The following is a 19,293-nucleotide window of genomic DNA, read 5'->3' as shown; positions in this document are numbered from 1 at the left end:
GCTCAGTTATTGTACCCAGGTCACCAGCAAAGTCATTACTTATTCTCATGATGAGTTTCTTTATTCATTCCGGTGCCCTTTCCTGAGAGCACACCTAATCTGAAACTATTTCAATCTGTCAGTCACTATCAGTATCAGTCAATATTGCTGAAAATAAGACTATCACAATATTTAGTGATTTAAAACATCCATTTCGTTAGCCTATGATTCTGTTGGTCTAAAATTTAAACTGGCCTCAGCAGGGCTTCTTCACATGTATGTGTGAAGTCAACAGCATCTTAGTAGGTTTTCTAACTCTTAAGATGACTGATGGCTCAGATGATGGAGGTGATTGAGCCATGTACCACTTATAATCCAGTAGGTTAGTGTTGACTTCAACTTATATGATTGTGTAGATTTCAAAAAGATGGAGAGGAAATAGTCATAGTTTTTGAGGCTTTGGCTTAGAACCAGCTCATTGTCACTTCCACATAATTTTACTGATCAAAGTGAATGAGAAGGTGATTCCAGAATTTTAATGCAAGGAGCTACAAAATCATATTGGAAAGTAGCATGCATGTGGAAAGAGAAATAAGTACAGCCATTAGTACAAACAATACACTGATAGCTCTTAGTTTGCTGTAACTAATCATATCACTGCTACATGCAAAATATACTCGCCCACCCTAAGAACCGTGAAAGTCTTATGTAAGTGTGGTATCATGTTCAAAGTGCAAAATCTTGGTATTATTTCATGTTGAGATAAACTTCTAAAATGCAGCTCCTCTCTTAATTCATAGATCTGTGAATTCAAAATGCAAGCCCTCTTCCCACACATTCTCAACATGTAATGAGAAAGGGAGATACTATCACAATCCTCCTATTCAAAAGAAGGGAGAATGGAAGGTATACAGCAATCACTCCTCCAAAACAATTCTGAAAACCTGCTAGATATACAGTTTGGCCCCCATATCCATGTGTTCTACATTCATGAGTTCAACAAACCAAGGATCAAAAATATTTAGAAAAAAATCCACAAAATTTCAAAAAAACAAAACTTACATTTGCCGTTTGCCAAGTACTACATTGCCATTCAATGAATTAATATGTGTGCATTGTATTACATTGTATTACGTATTATAAGTAATCTAGAGATGATTTGAAGTATGTGGGGGGATGTGGATCATATGCACATTCTATGCTATTTTAAATAAGGTACTAGAGCTTTCGTGGATTTTGGTACCTGGGGGAGGGAGGTGGGTTCTGGAAGCAGTCTGCCAAAGGATAGAAAAAGATGACTGCAATAGACCTATTTACTCCAGAAGTAGTAAATAATCCTTAATCATGGCCTTGTTATACCATACAATTGGAGCCTCGGGCATTTCTTCTATACGGCTCTATAAAAGAAGCTGCCCAGTCCATTGAATAGCTTTCTCAGCCAGCTTTTTTACTTGTAAAATGATGGGGACCCAGAGACGTTTATGGAATTTGAAACATTTAACCTCTTTTACCCTAGAATGGTTCTGCTTTTGCTGGTAAGCCTCCCTCAATAATACTTTGAGCTATTTCTAGGTGAAATATTTGCAGAGCTATACTCACAGTTATTTTTGAGACATTTGTCTTTCTATAGCTACTTTTCATATGTCAGAGCAGTAAACTTGCATCAAAAAGAATTTAGGCTGGGTTTATCACAGCTATTATTGAAAATTTTGGAGGTTGTCAAAGTTAAAATGGAGTCATTAATGTTAAAATTATCCTTGCAAGTGGAGCCAGAAAGGCTATGAGGAGAATGTTCTTATGCTTGTATGATTGATAACAAAAACTCTCACCAAAAAACTGCAAAAAACACAATCTTGTGCAAAGGGCATTGCAACCTTACTAAAAAAATACTTCTGCAAGGACATCTATTGAGCAACTGTCTGTCCAACCACAGACTGTTGTAACCCTTATTATTCATCTTTGAATCCAAAGATAACAATTTTAAAACAATTATGTAATCCTCCTCATTTTTTATTTAAAAAACCTTTGTCTTCTTTACTTTCTGAATATGTGTACAGTTCGTTATGGCAGGAGTATCCCCATTGCAGTACCCTATTTCCAAATAAGTAGCTTTTAAAAAATATTAGAGAGTCCCTTTTGTTATTCAGGTTAACAAAATTATCACCCACGTGGTCCATGTTTACCTCAAAAGGGAAATGTTTGGTGATCTCTGTCCTTTCTCTCTTAGAATGTTGCTTACCTTTCTGCCCAGGTTTACCACTCTTCCAGCAGACAACATGCATGATCTGATGATTGGGAAGTGACTTTATGTATCTTAGTCATCTTAGAAAATAAAAAATGAGAAAAAAATGTATAACTAGTATATACCTGATAACTTTTCTGGTTACTCCAACATATGTTTATGATTACTTAGCATTTTAAAGAAATAATTAGAGCACATCTGTTACATACTAGGTCATAAGTGGGATGCATACTTATGTTTATTAGATTATCTAATATCTATAATATCTTCAATCTATAACATTGAAGCTATATAAGATAATCACAAAGAGTTCTGTATTTTATACTTTAAGATTTAAAAAGTAATCATGTATTTGATTACCTAAGAGTTTTGCTTAAGTTATTGGTCATAAGTGACCATTATTAAAAGATGGTATTTTTTCATAAGTATATTTAAATTGTATGTCTAATTTAAATTACCATGAATAAGTTCAGTCATGATTTTGACATGCTGATATATATGATTAAAGCAAAAATATGATTTATACAATGAAAACTTAGCACACTCAGCAAATGTAGAAATAAAGTGTTTATTAGTTATTTTCTATAGCAAAATAAGATTTTGCAATAAATATTTGTATTCCTGTGGTTGTATCATTTTATCTGTGCTTATTCAAGCATAAAGGTCTAGTGTAATAGGTGTCAACTTCTACAAAATATATAAAATGCTTGTAACTTTATAACTTTGGCAATTTGTTTAAGTCAGTAACTGCAATAAAATAAAGTTAACTTAAATTGTCTATTTCTCAGTCAAATACAAACTTTCATGTCTGTAAATATACAGACCAATAATTTTCATTATATTTAAATCACTATTTTGTGTTAAAGATATTTCATACCAGTGAAAAGATATTTCTGACCAAAGACTGTAGCTATTGCTTTGAAAAATGTTTAAATTTTGTCAATGATATTCTATTTTTGTAAATAAAAATATTCTCCCATAAGAAATTCAGCCCCATCAACTCCTGCATATCCAGCCATTGAGTTTGCCTAGCTGAAGTCCAGATATTATGAAGCAAGGTATTTCGAGAGTGGATCTTGAATTATTGCAGTAGGATACTATTTACATGTAATATATTAAAAAATATTTAGTACATACTAAACAATGTGTCAAAATAACCACTTCTGGTAGTTTCTGTTACAAAAATATTGCCTTTCTTTGTTAGAAGAAAGTTCCTAAGTTATTAACAAGTGATGAATTCATGTGCTAAAGGAATTTAAAACTAGTAAATTTATCTCTACCTTTTGCTCTTTCCTCTTCATTTAATTCACAGATATTCAAAGTTAAAAAATTCACAAATATTAATTAAAATTGCAGCACTATAGTGTAAAGGATAAGCCACTCTACAGTGGCCTTAGGGACCTTGGTTCCCTAAGGCCCCCCCGACTTAAGGCAAATCATTTAAGCTTGCTCATGAATGCTTCTTATCATTTGTAAAATGATTACTTGGAATAGTGCATTTATAAAACTTCTTTACTAGTAGTCTAATATATTGTTATTGTAAATCTACATCTTTTATATTTTTCTGAAGTATTCATTTCCTTTATTCTTAGACATTCCTTTTATATAAATAAATATTGTTTATATTTATTCATTATTTAATTATATTAATAGATTTTTTAATGAATTAACAATACTAAGGAAAGCAAACCTCCCACAGGTAGGGTTCCACTGTGTTTACTTGCTCTCCTAAAATAATTGTGATAATAGAAATAATTATTAAATTCTTATTGAACATTTGCAATATGCCATAGACTGTCCAAATAATTTACACATATTAATTCACTGAATACAAAAACCGATGAGGTAATTATTATTATTATATTTCTTCTATAGTTTAAAAAACTCAAGTAATAAAGTTAGGCAATTTGCTCAAAATTAGAGAACTCTAGGAGACTGTAGCAATTTTCATAAGAATGACTGATAATTCAGTAACATTTATTCAAAGGGAAACTTAGGTGACTCATAATAATAGACAATGATAAAAGGTATATTGTATACCTTCAGAGGAGGTTAGGTTTAAGACAGTGATGCAACTGCCACTGTATTTCCTGTAACACTGGCACTTGGAGCCCTGATTAGGCCTGTGAGTAGTTAACACCATGCTGTGAGTAACAGCTTAGAAGAGGTCCAAATGTAGGCATTTAGATCTGCATTAATTCTAGTTTAATAGTTCTACCATCCCAGATGCCAGACAGAGGAGTGAATGAGTCTTTATATGTTTCTGGTCCCACCAACTCTTGTATGCCCAGCCCTCGAGTTTGCCCACGTAAAATTCAGATTTCATAGAGCAGAGACAAGTCTCCCTAACTGTGTCTTGTCCAAATTACTGACCCACTGCACCCATGAGCATAATAAGGTACAGCCATCCCTCAGTGAATGTAGGGGATTGGTCCCAGGACCTCTGCTGTATACCATAATCCATGCATACTCAAATCCCTCAGTTGACCCTGTGCAACCCAATACACAAAATATAAAAAAAGTTGATCTTCTGCATAATCAGCTTTCACATCCCTCTAATACAGTATTTTTGATCCACAGCTAGGTTAAAATATCTGCATATAATTTGACCAAGACAGTTGAAACAGGTGTCGTTCATGGGTCAATTGTAATTGTCTTAAACAGATAAATTTTAAAGTATATGTTACACAGTAGTAGAAACTGGAACAGGAAGAGTTAGAATTTCCACACAGGTATTCTGGCTCCAGAAGTTATGCTCTTAACAGCTACTGTATGGAAAAAGTCTGCAAAGTTAAAGAATATTTTATAAGTTTATTCAGAGTTTTGGATATCAGATGTGTATCAGATGTGCCATTATGCTTAAGCATCATCTACTGGATCACAGCCCGAAGCTTCAACACCAAAAATACATTGCTAATATAACCCCAACCCAGCCTGTGAAACCAAGGACAATAATGTAGCTACAAATAAAGACCCTGCACAAAGCCTCACACTCTGAAAACACTGATAAAAGAAGTCTAATAACTGTGCTCAATTTACACTGCATTTAAAGGAACACTAGTACATAAAGATGAGAAAGTACCAGCATAAGAACTTTGGCAACACAAAAAGCCAGAATATCTTTTTCCTCCAAATGACTGCAGTAGTTTCCCAGCAATGATTCTTAACCTGGCTGAAATGGGTGAAATGACAGAAACAGAATTCAGAACATTGAGAGGAACAAAGATCATTGAGATTCAGGAGAAAGTTGAAACCCAATGCAAGAAATCTAACGTTTACAATAAAATGAGGTAACAGATAAATGGTCATTATTAAAAAGCTGTATAAATGATCATATATAGCTCAAAAACACATTACAAGAATTTAATGATGCAATCATGAGTATTAACAGCAGAATAGATCAAGCTCAGAAAAGCATATCAGACCTTGAAGACTGGATGTCTAAGACAGACAAAAATAAAGAAAAAAGAACAAATAAAATCTGTAGAAATATGGAATTGTATTAAGAGACCAAAGCTAGAACTCATGGGCATCCCTGAAAAAGACAAGGAGAGAGCAAGCAACATGAAAAACATATCTCAGGTTATTATTCATGAAAACTTTCCCAACCTTGCTAGAGAGGCTGACATTTATTTTTGAGAAATGCAGAGTACCCCTGTAAGACACAGCACAAGAAGACCATCCCAAAGCAAATATTCATCAGATTTTCCAAGGTAAAAATGAAAGGAAAAATGTCAAAAGCAGCTAAAGAGAAGGGGTAAGTCACCCAACCAAAGAGAACCCCATCAGGATAACAGTGGACCTTTCCATAGAAAGCCTACAACCAGAAGATATTGGGGGCCTATATTCATCATTTTTAAAGATAAGAATTTCCAACCAAGAATTTTATATACTGTCAAACTAAGCTTCATACAATAAGGAATAGTAAGATCCTTTTCAGACACGCAAATCTGAGAGAATTTGTTACCACTAGATCTGCCTTACAAGAGGCCCTGAAGGAAGTGCTACATAAGGAAAGGAAAGACCTTTACCATGCACTACAACAACACACTTAGGTTCACAGACCAGTAACATTAAAAAGCAACCACACAAACAAGTCTGTATAATAACTAGCTAATAAGACAATGACAGAATTAAAGCCACACCTATCAATACTAACCTTGAATGTAAATGAGTTAAATACCCCAATTAAATAAGACAGAGTGGCAAGTTAGATAAAGAAGCAAGGCCCAGTGGTATGTTGTTTTCATGAGATCCATCTCACATGCCATAACACACATAGATTCAAAATAATAGGATGGAAAAACATCTACCAATTATATTAGTCTGTTCTCATACTGCTATAAAGAAATACCTGAGACTGAGCAGTTTATGGAGAAAAGAGATTGAATCAACTCAAAGTTTGGCAGGCTGTATAAGAGGCATGGATGGTGAGACCTTAGGAAACATACAATCATGGTGAAAGGTGAAGTGGAACCAGGTATAATATTCACATGGTGGAGCAGGAGAGAGACAGTGAAGGGGGAGGTTTTGCACATTTTTAAATAATTAGGTCTTGTGAGAACTCTATCATGAAAACAGCAAAGGGGGAAGTCCACCCCCATGATTCAGTCACCTTCCACCAGGCCTCTCCTTCAATACTTGGAACAATTCAACATGAGATGTGGTTGGGGATACAGAGCCAAAGCATATCACCCAACAAATGAAAAAGAGAAAAAAGCTCTGTTTGCTATCCTAATTTCAGACAACACAGACTTTAAACTAGCAGATATAAAAGAGACAAAGATAGGCATTACATAACAGTATGGGGTTCAATTCAACAAAAGATCTAACTATTATAAATATATATGCACCAAACACAGGAGCACCAAGATTTATAAAGAAACTTCTGAAAGGCCTATGAAGAGAGTTAGATTCCCAAACAAAAATAGTGGGAGGTTTCAACACCCTACTGACAGTATTACATAAATCATCAGGCAAAAAAATTTAAAAAAATAAAAATAAAAATTCATGAGCTGAACTCAATACTTGATCACATGGACCAAATGAAAATCTACAGAAATTTCCACCCTAAAACGACAGAATATATATTATCCCCTCTGCCACAAGACACATACTCTAAAATTGACCACACAATTGGCCACACAACAATCCTCAGGAAATTAAAAAAAACAAAAACAAAATGAAACAAAAAAACGAAATTATACCAGTGACATTCTCAGACCATGGTGCAACAAAAGTAGAAATGAATACTAAGAAAATTGCTCAAAACCATACCATTGCTTAAAAATTAAACAATCTTCTCTTGAATGACTTTTGGGTAAATAAGCACTGTATTAGCCTGTTTTCACACTGCTGATTAAGACATACCCAAGAATGAGCAATTTACAAAAGAAAGAGGTTTCATTGACTTACAGTTCCATGTGGTTAGGGAGGACTCACAATCATGGTGGAAGGCAAGGGGAGTAAGTTATGTCTTACATGGATGGCAGCAAGCAAAGTGAGAGATTTTGTGCAGGGAAACTTCCCTTTATAGAACCATCAGATCTCTCGAGACTTATTCACCATTACGAGAACAGCATGGGAAAACCTACCCCCATGATTCAATTACCTCCCACCAAGTCCCTCCCACAAAAGGTGAGAATTCAAGATAAGATTTGGGTGGGGACACAGTCAAACTATTTCAACAACATTAAGGCAGAAACGTTGCATGTAGTGAAATCAAATATACAACATGCCAGAATCTGTCAGGACACAGCTAAGGCAATGTTAACTGGGAACTTTATAGCACTAAATGCCCAAATCAAAAAGTTAGGAAGATCTCAAATCAACACCTCAATATCACAAATAGAGATACTACATAAACAAGAGCAAAGTATGCCCCCAAAAGTAGCAGAAGACAAGAAATAACCAAAGTCAGAAGTGAACTGAAGGAAACTATGACATATAAACTATACAAAAGATCAAATAATCCATAAACTGGTTCTTTAAAAAAAGTTCATAAGATAGACCACTAGCTACAGTAATAAAGAAAAAAACCCAGAAGATCCATATAGACACAATTAAAAATGACAAAGTAGAATTACCAATAACACCACAGATTTTTTTTTAATCCCTATAGGCTATTACAAATACCTCTATGCACATAAACTAGAAAATACAGAAGTAATGGAAATATTCCTGGATACCTACAACCTCCCCAGAATGAACCGGTAAGAAATTGAATCCCTGGATAAAACAATAAAAAGTTCCAGATTGAATCAGTGAAAAAAAAAAAAAAAAGAAAAACAAAACAAAACAAAACAAAAACCTACCAAGCAAAAAAAGCCCAGGACTAGACAGATTCACAGCCACAACATGCCAGATGTATGAAGAAGAGCTGGTACCACCCTTCTGAAACTACTGCAAAAAACCAATGACATTTTTCACAGAATTCCAAAAACCGATTTTACAATTCAAATAGTACCAAAAATAAATCCAAATAGCCAAGGCAATCCTAAACAAAAAGAACAAAGCTGGAAGCATCTTCTTACTCAACCTCAAACTATACTACAAGGCTACAGTGACTGAAACAGCATGATACCTCCACAAAAACAGACACATAGACCAATGGAACAGAATAGATATACCAGAAATAATGCCACATACCTAAAACCATTTCATCTTCAACAACATTGACCAAAACAAGCAATGGGGAAAAGACTCCCTATTCAATAAATCATGCTCAGATAATTGGCTAGCCATATGCAGAAGACTGAAACTGGACCCCTTTTTATGTCATATAATCATCAACTGATGATAGATTAAAGACTTAAATCGAAAACTTAAAACTATAAAAATTCTATAATATAATCTAGTAAGTACCATTCTGGACATATGCTCTGGCAAACATGTTATGATGAAGATGTGAAAAGCAATTGCAACAAATTAAAAATCTGTACAGTAAAAGAAACAAATTTTACTCAACAGAGTAAACAGACAACTTACAGATCGGAAAAAAGTATTTGCAAACTATGCATCCAAAGAAGGTCAAATATCCAGAATCTAAATGGAAATTAAATAAATTTACAAGCAAACAAACAAACAAGCCCATTTGAAAGTGGGCAAAGGACATGAATAGCCGCTTCTCAAAAGAAGGACGTTCCCAGAGTCCTGGAGAACTTACTGAACTGAAAGAAAGGAAATAGGTTGGCTCGCTTTGCCACACGCTGATTGTACAGCTATAGGGCCTTCAGAAGTAGGCAGGTAGTGGTTACAGCAGGTCTTGGGTGAGATACAGTACTATGCTGGCTTTGGGTCCAACTCAGTGCAGTCCCAGTGGTAGTAGCTACAAGGACACTTGTGTCACCCAACCCTGATTCCAGGCAGCTCAGCACAAAGAGAGAGAGAGAGAGAAACTGACTGACTGCTTGAAAGAAAATAAGAGTGGAGAACAAGAGTCCTTGCCTGGTAATCAAGATAATTCTTCTAGATTTTATCCAAGAACACCAAGGTGGTACCTCTATGATTCTGCAAGAACTACAGCATCACTGGGATTGGCTTGCCCCTAAGGCAGATAGGAATGCAGTGGTCAAAACTTGAATTACAGCACTTAAGTCCCATAAAACATCTATAAAGCATTCTCAAGAAGTGTGAGCACAAACTCCGACTGTGAAAAGTCTGTGAATATTCTTAAATGCCCAGACACCAACAAACATCCAAAAGTATCAATGCCGTTCATGAAATCATAACCTTACCAATTGAACTAAATAAGACACCAGGTGCCAATCCCAGAGAAACAAGAGATATGTGACCATTCAGAGAATTCAAAATACCTATTTTGAGGATATCAGAAGAAGTTCAAAACACAGAGAAGAAATTCAAATCTTATCAGGTAAATTTTACAAGGAATTGGAAATAATTTAAAAAATCAAGTAGAAATTCTGGAGTTGGAAAATGCAATGACATATTGAAGAAAGCACAAGAGTCTCTCGCTTTTTTTCTTAAGACAGGGTATCACTATCATCCAGGTTGGAACACAGTGGCATGGTCTTGGTTCACTGCAACCTCTGTCTTCCAGGTTCAAGCAATTCTCCCACCTCAGCCTCTCAAATAGCTGGGACTACAGGTGTATACCATCCATGTCCAGCCAATTTTTGTACTTTTTTTGTGGAGATGGGATTTCTTTTTTAAAAAAACAGTAATACGAAAAATGGTCAAAATTTTAAAAATGTTTGCTTATGGGTTACATATAAATTTGGGGTCAGGAATGACACCAAACAACCACAGATTTTCCACGAGGTAAAGGAGATAGTAACACCTTTTGCTTTTTGGTGGTTCAGTGTATACACACATTGTTTCATGCACAAAATTATTTAAAATATTGTATAAATTACCTTTTTGCTATGTGTAAAAATGTATATGTAAAACAAATAAATTTTATTTTTAGACTGGGTACCATCTCCAAGATATTTCAAAATAATAAAAAACCTGAAATCTAAGGAACTTCTAGTCTCAGTAATTTTGGATACAGTATACTCAGCCTGTATACTTAAATGTATTAGAAATTACCAATAAATCCTCAAATTTGAGAATCTTTTTATTCCTATTAACTGAGGTTTTATGGTTCCAGTTGTTCTACATCCTTGCCAACCCTTATTGTTATCAGTATTTTTAGTTTTAACTATTTAGGTGTATGTGTATTATATCTGATTTTTATTTTAATTTGCATTTTCCAAACAACTAATGAAGTTGGTGATCTCTTGACATGTTCAGAAGACATTTGGATAGCTTATTTTTTTATTTTTCTGATTTCAGTCATTTCTCCCTTTTTTATCAAGCTATTTATATAATGAGTTTTTATGTGTTTTAGATATAGTAACATTTTCTGACATATGCATTGCAAATAGTTTCACCCTGTTTGTGGTTTGACTTTTTACTTTGCATTTTTTGGTGTGTAGTGATAAAAATATGATTCTTTGTATTTGTCTAAAGTAAAATCTAAAACTATTGCTTATTTCTTCTAATTGCTGATATTAGTCAGATCACAACTTTCCTATGCTTTATGGTTGACTATAATCATCCTTCAGATTTGATAAGTATTTTCATTTTGGCCTACTGTTTCTTAGCTTCTGACACCTTTAATTTTTTATAAAAGTTTAGCTAAAGTAAGAATGTGACATTCAGTAGATTAGAGGAACTATGGAAACCAAAAGTTTTTCTTTCATTATAGGCTGTGGGAGTTGTAACGTTAGCACATTTTCAGCTATATGTTATTTTATGTTAACCATTCTCTTGGAATTTTTTATATTTTAATAAAACAATGAGCATTGCTTTCCAATATAAAATGCCTACTATACAGCTTCCTTTTCTTTCATAAATTGTTCTCAAATGTAACTCTCAAATTGATATCTTAAATTAAGTGGCTTTTATGGATTACTAAAAACTACAGTTCCTGAAATTTCAGAAGGGTAGATTTTAAGAATCCTACCAATGAGTATCAATAACTCTAGATCTAAAGATAATAGAGCACTCACAGAATTTATAATACTAAAATATGTAATTTTCTACTACATTAAAACATAGGTTTAAAAATATCTGCTTAACGGAGACTTCCTTATATAAAGTCATACATCTGTCCATATCCTGAGCTAAGAAAAAAGAAACCATGGAATTTCTTTCCTAAGGAGGACTAATAATAATATTTATCCAGGTTAAGTTAAAAACACAGAGGACTTCTGTTGTTAGTCAAAGTAAAGTATAATCACCATGACCTAACATTCCTGCTATTATTACTACAGTTGTGGATAAAATATAAAAAGCAACTATGAGAAAATTGAAAACTAAACTGAATCTAGCACATTGAGAGGGAAGACAAAATTTGGCAAACCTTTTTTAGGGTGACACATGAGCAGTACAGATTCAAAGCGAGCAGAAGGAATGAAATTTTAAAGACAAATTTGGAAATTATAAAACATAAAAATAAAGGAATCAATCAAATCAAAAGTTGATTCTTTGAAAGATCAACAAAATTGACGTAACTTTGTCTAAACTGATCAAATAAGACAAGAGAGATGACAACTTAGAAAAATTAGAGGATGGGCACAGTGGCTCAAGCCTGTAATCCCAGCACTTTGGGAGGCTGAGACGGGCGGATCACGAGGTCAGGAGATCCAGACCATCCTGGCTAACACGGTGAAACCCCGTCTCTACTAAAAAATACAAAAAAAAAAAAAAAAAAAAACTAGCCGGGTGAGGTGGCGGGCGCCTGTAGTCTCAGCTACTCGGAAGGCCGAGGCAGGAGAATGGCATAAACCCAGGAGACAGAGCTTGCAGTGAGCTGAGATCTGGCCACTGCACTCCAGCCCGGGCAACAGAGCGAGACTCTGTCTCAAAAAAAAAAAAAAAAAAAAAATTAGAAAGAATCAGAATCACTCTGACATTACAGGGAAAGAAGAAAAATCAAGAGTATACCATGAACAATGGTATACTAACAAATTAGATAACCTAGAGGAAATCTACAGTTTTCTAGAAAGATATGTGTTAACAAGACTGAAGATTCAAGACCATATAATAAAGCTTAGACACATAGCAAACAAAAAGAATGAAATCATAATTTAAAAATCCCCAAATAAACAGCCCAGTAGCTTCACTGGAGAATTTTATCAAATATTTTTTAAAAATTTAACAATAGTTCTTCACAAACTGTTGTGAAAAAATGTAAGATGAGGGAACATTTTTATCTCATTTTTGAAGCCAAGCTTATCTTTATATCAAGACAAAGACTTCACAAGAAACAAAACAAAACAACTGGAGATCACTGTATCTTTTGATTTAGATGCAAACATTTTCAAAATACTACTGCTTTGCAAAAGGTGATACTGTATCATTTGTATTAAAAAAATGAAACGACTCAGTGTACATTAAGTACAAGAATCAATTCTAGATAACTGAAGACCTAAATGTGAAGCACAATAACGGTTACATAAGGAAATACTTTAACAAATTTGTGGCAAGAAAATCAATCTTCCAACAGGACAAAAAATCACTGGCATAAAGAAAATGGTTAAAAGTAGGAATTTCTGTTAATTAAAGACACTATTGAGAAGGTGAAACATGAAGACACACAGACAGAAGATAGTTGACAAAAAATAAAGCCAGAAGATTATATTGTTGACAAAAACTAGAAAAGGTATTGAATACAGAATATATAAGGAATTCCTAGAAATTCATATACAACAACAAATTTAATTGTGCTTCTCACAATCAACACATACTATAAGCACAGGCACACACACACACACACACACAAACTTAAAACTTAGAATGATTTCCAATATTATTTGTGATCAGAATAAAAATATATTTGCTGTACTTTGGAATTATTTATAATCTGCCCCTGACTCTCATTCCAACCTTATTTTATGCTGCTTCTCCAAAAAAATCCAAGATATTTTATTCCAAGAAGTTTGCACAGAGTGATAGTTATTCACAAAACTTTTTTTTCTAGCATTTATACTGCCCAAACTTCAGGACTTGCCTTAAGTATAATCTCTTTATAAGCTGTTTAAAAATAAGAAGAGGAGAAGAGAAGAAAAAAGTCATAAATTCAAAGCACAATGATTATGCTCATTGTTCCTGGCTTGAAGAGATCCTATACAACATGAGAAGTATGACAAGAAAATGAAATTTCAACAACCTGAATGAGCCCAGAAGAATATTCCTCTTCAGAGCTTTCAGATAATGGATCAGCCCAATGGATCTACTGATTTTGACCCTGGGTAATCAAGGCAGAGAAGCCATCTGAGTGTCAGCAGCATGAACTTCTGATTCATAGAAAGGGTTAAGTAACAAGTAATCATTGTTTTAAATACTAATTAGTAGTAATTTTTTATGGCAATAGGAGATTACAGATTTGGTACCAGGAATGAGGTTCTGCTGTGACATACACCTAAAATATGTGTAAGTGGCTTTGGAATTGAACAGGGGAAGAAACTCGAATACTTTTGAGGAGCCCATGATAGAAAATGTCTAGATGATTTTTAACAGACTGTTATCAGAAATATGGACATTAAAAACTCTGCTGGGAAGGACTTTCAGAAAAGTGAAGAGCATGGTAGAGAAAACCTAAATTGCCCTAGAGAATTCTTAAATCACCACAAACAGAACAAATGTTATTGATGAGAAACAGATGAATAGGTGGCATTGTATTCCCAGCACTATGTATTCAGGAAATGCCACCGTATAACTCTGTCATAAGTAAGTGTAAGGAAATGATGGAAAGATAATTGTCTTCTATTCAAAGAGAAAAATTATGTGTTTATAAAAATACATTCTCTGAGATTTTAGTACTGCTGATTTTTAAATAGATGTGTAAATATAAAATACATTTTCTTGAGATGAAAAAGAGTATTCATTTCTAAAATTATAAAAATGACATGTTGATTAGTTATGACTCAGATTACCATTTTCAAGAATTATTTGAGTTAAAATCAATGATGTAATTCATTTTGCTTTTATTCCACTGCTAGTTATATTAATACAACAGTGGAATGTGTCCATGCTCTAGTGGGTAAATGATTCAGGCAAGACACAAGGGAGATTTTAATCCTTTGAAGTTTATAAAATTGTGGTATATTGCTTGGTTAAACAACTACTATGGTTTGGTAGCAATTTATAAATATTTTTAGCAATTGTTATATTAGGGATAGAAATACTGATCCTAAATGAATGGTAGAAAACAGTACTGAATTTTCATATCTATGCATATTCAGAAATTTTTTTACTCAGTGTAAATATAAAATTGTCATTTAATCCAATTCTATAATATGAATTAATGGAAAAATGATTATAAATGAATACAAATAATTATTTCATAAATGTTAAAATAAATAATGTTACTTACTGTGAAACATTTGAAACATTTCAATACTAACATTCACATTAATTCATCAGGAAGTAGAAATAATACGAACAATTTACCAGGCATTCTGGGTTCAGGATTTCCTGTTCCTGGCTCCTTTTACATGTTGTAGGAGGATTATTTTTTTGATTTAAAAAAATCTATAAAATTGAAAATATAAAATTTCCACAGCCTCTCAATGCCAATTACCATGAAAAACAAAAACACAAACTACAAGCAGCCTATCTGGAATGCAAACATAGGGCCCTGAAGTTAAGATTCCTTAGGATCTGGAGAAATTTGATTCTGACAACTATATTTACTTCAAGAAGAGCCCTGATTTAAGAAATATGGAAAGTATAAAAGAAACAGGTACTTCTTTATTTTGATAATTCTCATAGAGTTCATTAGATAATCACAGATAACATTTATTAAATTATTTCCTCTCTATGACACACTGCTAAACACTGTGTCTAATTTACTCCTTAATTATTTATGTGTCTTATTTATTGCTTTTAGCCTTCTGAGAAAAATATTACTATTATCCCTATTTTTCACAGAAAAAATAACTGTCAAAGGTAAAATATTTAGAGATTATAGAATTCAGATGCTGACAAGTCAATTCTATTTGAAGTTCATGTTTTTAATCATTTTTCAAAATTGCCATTCACAAAACGTAAATAACAATGAAGTAAAACAACAGTGGAAAGGAAGCCATTTACTCATATTGTACAAATTAGTTGTATATTCTAGTATTTCTGTGAATTATCAGAAGATACGAGAGAAAGGTCATCATGATATTCCCTAACCAACAGGACAAACATATTTTTGATGTTATATTTGGAAAGAGGTGTAATCATGGTGATGGCTAACAGTCTTCTTTTTTACATATAGAATTTTCTCTTCTTTTCTATTTGCATATATCTTCAATTAATAAGCTGTACCTAGAAGATTATACTGTTAGTTATTAATATATTCTATTTACTTTTCCATTTTTTAAAAAAATGTACAAGTTATTGATTTAGATTTATATGATGACCAAATAAATTTAAATTCCAAAAAACGGTTTAAGGTAAATGAATACTAGAGTATTTTCCTTCGCTTTGTCTCAGAACTTTAAAAATATATGGAGGCCGGGCGCGGTGGCTCAAGCCTGTAATCCCAGAACTTTGGGAGGCCGAGACGGGCGGATCACGAGGTCAGGAGATCGAGACCATCCTGGCTAACATGGTGAAACCCCGTCTCTACCAAAAAATACAAAAAGCTAGCCGGGCGAGGTGGCGGGCGCCTGTAGTCCCAGCTACTCGGGAGGCTGAGGCAGGAGAATGGTAAAAACCTGGGAGGCAGAGCTTGCAGTGAGCTGAGATCCGGCCACTGCACTCCAGCCTGGGCGACAGAGCGAGACTCCGTCTCAAAAAAAATAAAATAAAAAAATAATATATATGGAAATGTAAATAAGGTTCAGAGAAGAGTGGTAGTGATTATTCACGAGTCAAAAAAGAGCTACAAGATAATGTTAAAGAAACTGACTAATGAAAAGCTTCCACAAAAAAAGATTCTTGCATTCAGGAGAGTGACCAACTCCTCTCAATCTCAACTAATAAAGAACTGAGTAGAAATAAGTATAAATCACAGAATGAAAAATTTGTTAGCTATAATAATTTTATATTTATAAAGTGAATACTAAACATACGTTACAAGATTGCACAAAGGCCCTAAATCAAATTATCATTCCATGTCAAAAAATTATAAGAAAAAGAAAGAATCTTAGGGGCAATATAAATAATTCAAAAAGGACCAAATCTTTTCTCAGATTGATAGGATTAAATTGCTTCCTGTTCTCCTTGTATAGAGTAATTTTACTATTGTTTTAGAAGATTTGGAAATGAGATTGAAAGAATAAAAAATTAAACATATAAATGAAAGTATTTATTATCATCAGTGTAGATGTCTTCTATGAGCAGAAAAGGAAAATCAACTATCTCTTTAATTTAGCACTTAAATATAGTCTCCATATTGTTTGAATGATTTTTGTTGATTATCTGCTCATTACTATAATAAGGAAGCTGAAACTCAGAGAGGCTAAATTAGCCTTCACAGACCATGTAGTTACAGAATCAGGATTTGGGCTACAGCCTTAAAAGTTAGTGTAATAAACTATATATATATATATATTTTTTTCCCCCAACTGTTCACTGTCTCACCTTCTTGCAGTATTTTCCATTTCTATGTTAATGGCATCTCACCTGATCTTGAGACCTTCTTTTGTCAAAAATGGTGGGTGAAAATGCCATTTTTTGCTTCTGATGTAATTTTTGAATTACATCAGAAGAAATTAAATTTATGAAGAAACTTAACATAATAACCAAAAATAAACTATACAGCTGATTTCAAAACTAACATAAAATAAAAAGAAAAAAAAGCACTATTTGTCAATGGAGAAAGTAACAATTATTGAGAAAGTAATAGTTATTTGGAATATAGGATTGATATTACTGTTGAACAATTAAGAAAGATTACTTCAGAAATATTCCTCTTGATTTCCAATAAAATAATCTCTATAAATTAATTTTTTGAAGTTAAATAAATGTTTATTTTTAAAAAGTTGATCCTATAAGACACCTGAAATGAATCTACATCTGTATATATGTCAATAAACAGCAGGAGTCATTTCAGGGACCGAAGTGATTATTTTAAACCTGTAAATAATTTATTTTGGAGGGGGGTGTTGTATCAATTTCTGAGTTATTTAGGAGAGATAAATATAATGTGTAAAGATCAGGACATTGCTGAAAAGAAAAAAGTGTCAAAACAAAAAATTGTTATATTTTTTAAATTAAAAATATAAGCTGAGCCCAGGAGTTTCATACCAACATGGGCAACATAGTAAGACCATATTTCTAAAAAATAATTTAAAAGGAAAATAATATATAAGGAAATGTATTTGTGATTTAATACATCAATTATTTTAACATTGCAAATAATAAACTATAAAGATCCCAGTAACTCATTTAGCAAAGGCTAATGACTATTAGCCATTAATTGGTCATTAATAACAAATTAAATTATTGCATTTTAAAAACAGAGGGTTTTTTTAAGGACTTTTTGTTTTAGAGCAACTTTAGGTTCACAGCAAGACTGAGAGGAAGATACAGATATATCCCATATACACACTATCTCTAAACATGCCTAGTCTCAAAAATGGGGAATTTAAAATCTATTAGGAAATATCATTATAAAAGTTATATGAGACTATGTTATTTTTCTTTGTTAATTTCAAGAAAAACACTTACATATTGAAAACAACTAGAAGAGAACAAATACATACACATCAAGTTAGTATATGTGGTGTAAAGTGTGTAGAATTTTGGATTGATCATTTTCTCTTCCTTTTTTTCGCTTTCAAAAATTTCTGACACTCTGTATTTTTTTCGAAATACTCATAATAATTTCCCAATGTGATATGTACCTCAAATTCCTGGACTCAAGCGATCCTCCCACCTCAGCCTCATGAATAGCTGGAACAATAGGCAGGCACCACTATGCGTGGCTAATTTTTTTTAAATTATTATTGTTTTGGTAGTAATGTGGTCTTGTTATTTTGCCCATGTTGACTTCAAACTCCTGGGCTCAAGTGAACCTTTCACCTTGGCCTTCCAAAGTGCTGGGATTACAGATATGATCCACAATGTCCAGCTTTAAGTATGTTTTAAAACTGTCGTTTCAATCTGTGATTTCATTGCTTTATCCTCAAAACAAAACTATTCTCCTCAATGTATTTGTGAATTAATATTTTTTTCAAGGTCACTCAGTCTCAGTAAAATGATAAAAATTGATCATTCTTATTTGAATATACATGAAAATTTAGGTGACACCACTAAAAGAAGTTGAATTGGGAGAACACTGAATTCATTCAATTTCAGTTTAGTGTACTATACTTATGAGCTGTGTAAATCACTTTGTGTACTGATAGCTGTCCTAGTCAAGAAATATTTATGCAAATAGACCAATTTTACCTTAATCATGTGAAATTCCATGATCTTATTTATTACGTAGAGGCATAAGTGTGGGTTCTCTAATTGATTTTTTTCTAGACAAGCTAATATTTATCATATTATAGCTATTTAGAAATCATTCCTGAGGGAAGATGGAGATTAGAATTTATTATATTTATGTAGGTTGCATTTTTCTT

The sequence above is a fragment of the Rhinopithecus roxellana genome, chromosome 4 (assembly GCF_007565055.1).
Source record: "Rhinopithecus roxellana isolate Shanxi Qingling chromosome 4, ASM756505v1, whole genome shotgun sequence".
NCBI classification, from domain to species: Eukaryota; Metazoa; Chordata; class Mammalia; order Primates; family Cercopithecidae; genus Rhinopithecus; species Rhinopithecus roxellana.
The sequence above is the reverse complement of the archived record's forward strand: the minus strand, read 5'-3'. Positions refer to the sequence as shown.